At 37.6% G+C, this 8,717-nt stretch overlaps 1 long non-coding RNA gene across 1 annotated transcript; it reads right to left on the bottom strand.

Annotated features, from left to right (window-relative positions):
- Nucleotides 1–1,090: 1,090 nt before the first annotated feature.
- Nucleotides 1,091–2,580, bottom strand: LOC145559726 (uncharacterized). The gene is made up of 2 exons (XR_014092903.1): nt 2,095–2,580; nt 1,091–1,258 (listed from the first exon to the last, which is right to left on the bottom strand). It is a non-coding gene; the product is annotated as an uncharacterized LOC145559726 (long non-coding RNA).
- Between the last annotated feature and the right edge of the window lie 6,137 nt (nt 2,581–8,717).

The following is an 8,717-nucleotide window of genomic DNA, read 5'->3' as shown; positions in this document are numbered from 1 at the left end:
TTCAGAACGTTCTGCGATCCTAAATTATTCTTGTAACGCCGATACCTGCAAACTAGCGTTAGTTAAAATAGATAAAAGAGTTAAGAAACACGTATCTTGCACCGTCGAGCACACGTCTCTGGAGTAACTGATTTTGTTTGACGATCTTCCTCAAGCTAGGGGATACCGTCTGAAGACTACCACGCTTGCAGTTGCCTTCAATTTCCGCTGTTTTATAACCATCTTCCACATCTTAGAGAACATGACCGAAGATAACTTCGCTTGAAGCTACCTCCTATTTCTGACAACCTTCCACATCCTAGGGAACGCCGTCGAAGATAACTTCGCTTGAAGCCATCCTCATTTTTCTGAAAACCTTTCACATCCTAGGGAACGCCGTCGAAAATAACTCCGCTTGAAGTCATCTTCAGTTGTCGCGATAATATTCTGAAGAAAATTACCGAAGATTGACGATTGTTGCTCCTCAAAGCTCGCTTGAACTTTGCTGTTGTGATATTTGCTGAAATTACCGCGGTGCCAGTATGTCGGCGCATTTTGCTGCTTGTGAACCGTTACGTTGGTGCCTTTGCGATGAGCTAATGTTTAGGTGCTTTAAGCTAAGTGAGACGATCTTTTATCAAGTCGATCACTTACTGTGATTGTAATCGAGCGGATTACTTAATCATGTCAAATTGCTTATAGGGGCTAACTGGCATACACTACTACAAAAAGTAGCAAAGAGACCCGTTGAAAAATGCTTTACAAACCGCCAAACAACGGGTCTCTAGCTAAGGGGTCTGTCAGATAAACAAACCGCCTCTTTGGAGGGGTCTGTTTAAAAAACATACCAAACCCGTTAATTAAGAAGTCAGGTTTGTCAGACTAGTAAATTGAAAAATTATTTAGAAGGATAAGAGACCCGTTATCTAACATAACAGGTCTTTTTGGTGGGGTATCAAACAGACCCCATATGCGACATAACAGGTCTCTTTCTTCTTTTTTTTTGTTTTTTAAAAAAAAATTCTCGTGATTTTTTTATTATATATAGTATTTTGAAATTTGAATTTCATTACGTTATTGAATTGACTGAATAAAATGTAAACTTTGAATATATAATTAAACAAACCAACATAGATTAATTATTGAAATTTACAAAATAATTACTAGAATTTACAATTGGTAGCTTATTGAATAATTTACAGGTATATACTCCATACAACCATACATTAATAGTGTATCTTGTACTCTGTATTCCTTCCATGATTATCAATAGCATAACCTGTTCAATGATATAAACAATATTAGGAATAATTATGCCCAATAATATAACAGTAGTAGGAACAATTATGCAAAATGTTATGCAGTTATATGAAATTAAAATATAGCTTGCTAAATTAAGAGCCCATAAACAAGTTAATATTCAGTAAAATAAAGAGCAATAATCTAATTTAATATTCAAAAAAAAAATCAAAAAATCAGATAAAGACCAGAACACCAACAATTCAACACGACTAGACTACCTCCACACCCATATAAAGTATAAACCATCCTTAATGGCCCAACCCTCCTAAATACCCTAGCCGCCGCCACTGCCTCACCGCCAAAAGCAATCTAAAGCTAAACCCAAACAACACCCATAAAACCATACACACCCACGAAAAAATCCAAAATCAAAACAGCCACCATGAAAAAACTTAAAAAAAAAAGCTGCAAATTCTACTACACAATCTTCAAACCTTTCTGATATAGATCTTCAGACCTTTCTTATATAGATCTTCGGACCTTTTCTCGAAAACTCTAGATCTATCTCAATGATTAGAGCACACATTACACAATCACATAATCTTTCAATAGATCCAACAAAAGGATTATAATCAATATAATGAAAATTAGAATTCGAGAGTATAAAAAGAATCACAAACCTGTTTTCATTATTACCAAAACAAATCGAAAATTAAACAAAAACCAAATCACAAAAACAAACAAAAAATCAAACGAAAACACAACTCACAAAACAAACCAAAAACATCTACCCACCACCATCGCTAACCCAAAGCAACCCAGAAAAAAACAATAAATTTCGAACAACCTCAGTGAAATTCACTAAAATTGTACCTTGAATGATTAAATCTAGATCTAATTGCACTAAAGCACTTTGAAACTGTCGTCGGAGGATAAGCAAAGAGGGATCTTGAAGGTGGAGAGTTATGAAAATACAAGGAGCATGCATATGCTCGAAGAAGTCGTTGATGAAGGTGGAAAATAAGGAGATGAAGCCATAAATTGGAGGTGAATGAGAAATGAGTTTTTGAGGAAAAAAATTAGCAAAGGAATGTCGGTGATAAACAAAGAGATGCAGAGGAGAGAGATTGAGCAAAAGGATGGTACAACAACACGCATAAATAATTGAGAAGTGAAAAAGGAAGGTAAGAGACCCGTTGCCCTTACAATGGGTTTCTTATCTCACTCCTATTAATAAAGTTGTGGGCCCAAGGGCTTATAAGAGACCCGTTATCTCTATTAAAGGATCTCTTATATCAAACATACATGTTGGTTAAGATAACGGGTCTCTAATTAGGGGTCCTTTTTCCACTTTTTGTAGTAGTGCCAAGGAACCCGTAATTGCTGCATAAGGTCTACTTAGTCATTTATGGGGGCCACATATCCTGTCGTTGCACCAGCGCACACCGGAACACATTGTCGCCAGTTTTTAGCTCTGTCGCCAGGCGACGAAGGTCAGCACCTGGCGAGGAACTTGTCATCTGGCGTTGATGTCGGGTTTTCCGAAATAAAACCTCATTCTTCTTCATTTGCCGTGACTGCTGCTGCTATCGTTCGCGTTTGCTCGAAGATTTGAATTGGTCGTCTTGCTCGTTTGTCCACCAAATTCGCTCAAACTTGTTGTAAATCAAAGCTTATTTCATCTAGTTTCCCTATCCATGTAAGTTTTTCTCAAACTCATCTCGGTTTTTACTGAATTTGAACATATTCATGTGCGGGTTTTCAAAAAAACCAAACCCAATTATGCTTAATTTGCTTTGTTTGTTGAATTTTATGCCTTGAAATTACTAGATTATGTTAATATATCATGTTTAGAGCATCTTGAGACTTGTTTTACTCAATTTGGTGAAGAAATGAGCAAATTGCCATTGTCGAACTCCTTGAGTTCGTGAGAACAATGTGACTTGTTATTCTTGTTTTGCTAGCTATTCTTGTAAAAATTTGTCACAATATTAGTCATAGTATTGTAAGAAATTGTTTGATTGTTGAAAATTGCTATTTATGCTTGGATTGAAATCATGCTCTGTTTTAGTACCACGTACTCTAGTTTTTTGTGACCATAGTATCAGGCGGCTAGGCAAACCTTAGATACTACAAAACCTTAATTTTCTGTTTTTTTGCATAATATAGCATGGCTAGACAAAGAAGTTCCAATTCTTGTTCCAGGGAGGCTCATTGGGAGGACGATCCCGCTGATGTCGGCGTGGGGACCTCTTCTTCCCTAGGGAGGTTTCCAGAGGGGGACGAGCGCACTCTGTATTTCACGCCTGAGTTTCACATTTAAGAGCACATTCAACGAGGGATTCACAGCGGGCGAGTCTGCAGCCATGGTTCCGGAAACACGACCATCGACTCTTTGTACGATACATACTTCCAGGACCACAACGGTCTGTGCCTTCAGTGGGTGTCATGTGGCTTGTTTCCTTTGCTGAGAGCCACTCAAGCTATGTATTTTTTTGGACAGAGCAACTACGTAGTCCGAGCTTTGGTAGAGTTATTTTGGGACACCACCAACACCTTCCATTTTCCTTGGGGTGAGATGACTATTACCCCTACTGACTTCAGTATCATCACGGGATTGGAGTTCACTTCGATCGCGCTTCCTTTTGATAGAAAGATCTCTGTTTTTTCTCTAGAGGTACTGGAGCTGTTGGGCCCTATCACCATTCGGGCTCGTGGGGAGGCTGATCCGACACAGCTTAGCTCTAGATGCATTCACCAGACCACGCTTCGGCGGCCTTTCAGGACAGTGCGACCACCCCTGAGCGGCGGGCGCGCATTTTTGCCCTCATCATGTTGTTAGGGACCTTTTCACCTGACAGAGGTAGTCGAGTGCTACTCTACTACCTGCCTGGTCTTTGCGATCTTCCTATGGTCGAGTCGTATGATTGGGCCAGCTTGGCCTACGCGGACTTCCTAGTCGGACTGCGACTTGCCAGTCGTCATGCCTCCTTCAAGGGAGATATCGCGCTTTCCAGCTTTTTGAGAGTCGTAGAGGTACACTTCATTTCCTTTAATGTTAGCTCTAGATGTGTTTTGGCATTTGTTGACATTTCTTTATTGTAATAGATCTGGTTCTACGAGTACTTTCCATCTCTTGCGCCGGCGAGACCTTCACCTCGCGAGCTCATCGTTGCTGCCGGTTGGGGAGGCCGTCACAGTGCGGATGCTACTACTAGGCGCGTAGTGCCTTTTTATACCTTCTGTAGGATTTTATCTTATGAGTATTGTAGGGAATATTTCAAGCATTATCCCTAGCTTGAACCCCACTGTGATCATACACTAAAGTACGGTGGCGTCCAAAGGGAAAGAAGATAGATCAAAAGAGTCGCTAACAAGTTTTAGGAACTTGTAAACCGTTCACAGGGTGAAGGTGTAGGAATTTATAGGTACTACGCAGCGGAAATAACATGAATCATATTCAATCAAGTACTAATCCTAAGAATCACATGCATAACACACAAGACACATAATCATATCTTTGACGCGTGAATTCCACGAAGCTATTCGACAGGCAAATCGGGGAGAGAATAGATCCCCAAGCGTTGCTCCTCTACTTAGTCCACGAGATTCAAACGAGCCGTCCACCAATACAAGATTGGTCGAGTGATTGAGGAAAACCGCGATCACTACCTTTATGGACAACCGACCACCGCACGAACCACCACCACCACGAACCACCACCGGCGTGAGGAGGAGGAGAGAGCCGTGAGAGAGAGGACTTTGAGAGGGGTTAGGTTTCGTGTTTGCTAATTAGGGTTTGATCACACTGATCAGTAAATTGCTTACTTGCAAACCTAGGCACCTAGTCTATTTATAATCTCATTATATTTAGAATGGGGAACGAAGTCCAAAACCACTTCTAACCCTCCATATGGCCGGCCACCTAGAGCGATGAGGCCCATGATGGGCCTCGTCCTCTAATGCTCGATCTAGCCCCTTTGTGTGACCTTATAGGATCCATCTAATTAGGCTTTGGCCTATTTTACTAGTCCAAAGATCGTTAGTACCTCTAGCTATGGAAAAACGACGACCCAAATGTATGAACTTAATTATCTCCATAAATTGATCCATTTATATATCTAGTAATTGCACACGACGAAGACATAACTCCTTCAATCTCCCACTTGTCTGAGACAAGGGTGCAATATTCAAATTCCTTAAGTCAATGTATGTGTCAATTTGATAATATGATTGCATCACATGTTGAGATCATATTAATCTACAAATCGTTTCTTGAAATTTGAGTCGGAATTACAAAACCAAATGATTACTGTGTAATGCATTTGAACGCCGCCACGTATTTTCTAAATTCTCCTTCTTTAAGCGGCCATGACACATTTCCTAATTTAATAGGTATACTCTATCCAATCTTGTGGTAACATAACTCCCACTCAACTTCTGAAATAACCGGGAAACACCCTTTATAATCTCCAATTACGGCTAGACGTTTGATTGTACCATAGTCACAACATCCATTGAATGAAATCAATGTTCCTCTCATGTCAAAGGAATCCACTAATATATACAGAAGCTCTATACTTGAACTTCAAAGTAGGTCAATAGTTTGATCATGCATCATTCATGCATATCCAAGTGATTGACCGAGCATCACTATGCCCCTATAGCCCATGAAACTGCGCTATCCAATCAATCTTACATGTTAGTTCATTTATTAAAATCATTTATGTCCACTTTAATGATCTCGAACTAGGAACTTAAATAATATAGGAATTTTGTTCACCTGTGGGGTTTCAATTCACCAGGTCATCAACCTGATGAGCCCATCAATTCATAATTATTTTGGACATTTTATTTAATTTCCGAAACCATAATTAAATAAGAGAAATAATAATTTCTATTTTAAACATAATTCTACAAATTGATGCATTTCTCATGTAATATGCTTTCTCAAAACATATAGAACTTAAATTACATAACTTGCTTCAATCCTAAGACTTTAATATGACTCTCATACCTTAGTCCATGGAAGGGGTTTAGTGATTTCTCACTCATAATAAAACTTTGCAGAAATTGACCTTCCGCTGGTCAATGATCTCATAGTTGAGGTGATATCTCATATCCTTAAGTTTGGATTTGTGATGTGACTCTGGCTCCTTTGTTCTTGGGCAAAGGTGACCTGTTAGTCACATGACATTTTAATCCGAACTTCCTCTGTAACTATCTGACTATAGTTTAATACACATATTCTGACATTGAGTATGTAACAGTGCTCTGCTTTGAACTCTTCAAGCTCACTATCCTTCTCCATCCAGACACAAATATGCATTTAGATCACCATCTAGCTCATCTTGCCTGTTTGGAAAACTTGCATTTGTGTAATATTTTGAGAACTTGCTTAAATTACCTTTTAACGTAATAGCTAGAAGAATCCCTTTTAGTGCTTCTCAAGTACTCAAGGATTTGTTCTTGGTAACTCTCCGTATGCTTATTCTGATTTTGCTTGAAACCTGTTACACATGCACAAGTCATATGCAACATATTGCTTTGTACATTTCATGGCACATGTAATGGATCCTTTTTGAGAAGCATAAGGTACACTATCCATACAACTCAACTCTATTAGCTTTTGAAGGCACTGAGTTTTACTGAGTGTAATACCATGAAACATGGGAAGACATCCTCTCATAGAGTCTTGCTTCATGAACTTGTCAAGATTCTTATCAACATAAGTCTCTCGATTCATTCCAATCATTTTTCAGGATTCACTTCATGGATCTTAATTCCCAATATGTACTCAACATCTCCTAAGTCTCTCATATAGAAACAATCTTTCTAACCACTGCTTGACTTATTCAAGCATTGATATATCATTTCATATGAAATGTATGTCAACTACATACTAGACTAAGAAGACAAATTACTCCCACTAAACTTCTTGTCTCTACAAGATTCCCTTTTTATTCTACTAAGGAAATCAAACTGTTTGATTGCCTAATCAAAACGAATGTTCCAACTCCTTGATGCTTACTTCAATCCATAAATGAATTTCTGAAGTTTGCAAAACTTTCTAGGATTTCTGGATTTCAAAACTCTTAGGTTGTATCATATACATGCTCACCATCAAGAACATTTCACGAAGGTGATTTTGATATTCCACAATTAGAAATAATCCGAATAGGCTTACCCAACTAATAGGTTAGTTTGACCCTATTTGTAAGACTTTTATGGACTAACACATCTTTACAGACATGGAGTCCATTCTGAATTTCAAGGCTTTAAGCCATTTCCTGATTTGACACTTTATCCAAAGCTTGCTTGTAGGGCATGGATTCTAACCGTTCTAATAAGAAAATTTTAGAATCCACCTTTTCTCAGAATTTCAACAAACTATTTGTTTTGATCCCAAGTAACCTACGATAGGTATGAGCGACAATAGAATTATTCTCTTCAACTCTTTGAAGCCTTTCATTCAAGTAGGACGATAGAAGTCTCGCTAGTTGAATTAGCTTGCTTCTACACATGTTTTATCAAATTAGCTGATTTCATATGCCTTCATCTCTGATGTAGTGTTATCCACATCCATTTTTTGCTCGTCTCAATTCTCATCGAGATTTAACATTACTCCCACTTGGCTTTGTAGGAAGACATTCTTTCTATAAAGACACTATCGCGAGCAACAAACTCTTTGTTTCTACGCGATTGTAGGAATAATACCTCTTAGTTTCCATGAGAAAACCCATGAAGAACTATTTTTCTGATTTAGAGTGCATTATGTCATCTTTGTAAACATTTTACATTGATTTCATAACCCTTTAATCCTGCTTAGAAAAGATAACTTTTGGAACATTTCCAAATCATAACTCTTATGACTTATTTTCTACTGCTTTGGTTAAGTTTCCTGTTTAGTATATTTGCAATTGTTGTTGTAATGTATATCCTCAAAACGATATTTGTAAATCATTAAATCTTGGATCGAACAATGGCAAGCAAAGTTTGATTCCTTCTTCATAAACATACACTTTAATTGTAATGTTTCTGGATTGTGAATTAATTCAACAATTCCCTTTAGATGATAATTCCTTTAGAGTTAAATATTTATCACAACAATCATATTGTGGTGTTAAATTGTTTATCTCAAACTGATTTTACATTTAATTTTGGAATTTTTGAACATTTCAATGATTCTAAGCTTTACTTCATTAAGTAATTATCGATATATTTACTTAAATCGTTAGTAAAAGCAATGAAGTAGTTAAATCTCTTTGCTAATTTTGAACTTATTGGTCTACATACATCATATGTATAAGTTCCATAAGGTCATTTTAGCTTCTTTTACCCTTTCTACTAAAAGGCAACTTGGTCATCCTAACTTATCAAGCATGACTTCTAATTCTCAAGTGATTCATAATCATATAAGAATAAGAGTCCATCCATAACTTTGGATGTGCAAATTTTTAATGTGACCTAACCTTAAAGTGTATTTTGAATCATCT

This window comes from Chenopodium album, chromosome 9 (assembly GCF_948465745.1).
Source record: "Chenopodium album chromosome 9, dcCheAlbu1.1, whole genome shotgun sequence".
Taxonomy (NCBI): Eukaryota; Viridiplantae; Streptophyta; class Magnoliopsida; order Caryophyllales; family Amaranthaceae; genus Chenopodium; species Chenopodium album.
The sequence above is the reverse complement of the archived record's forward strand: the minus strand, read 5'-3'. Positions and strand labels throughout refer to the sequence as shown.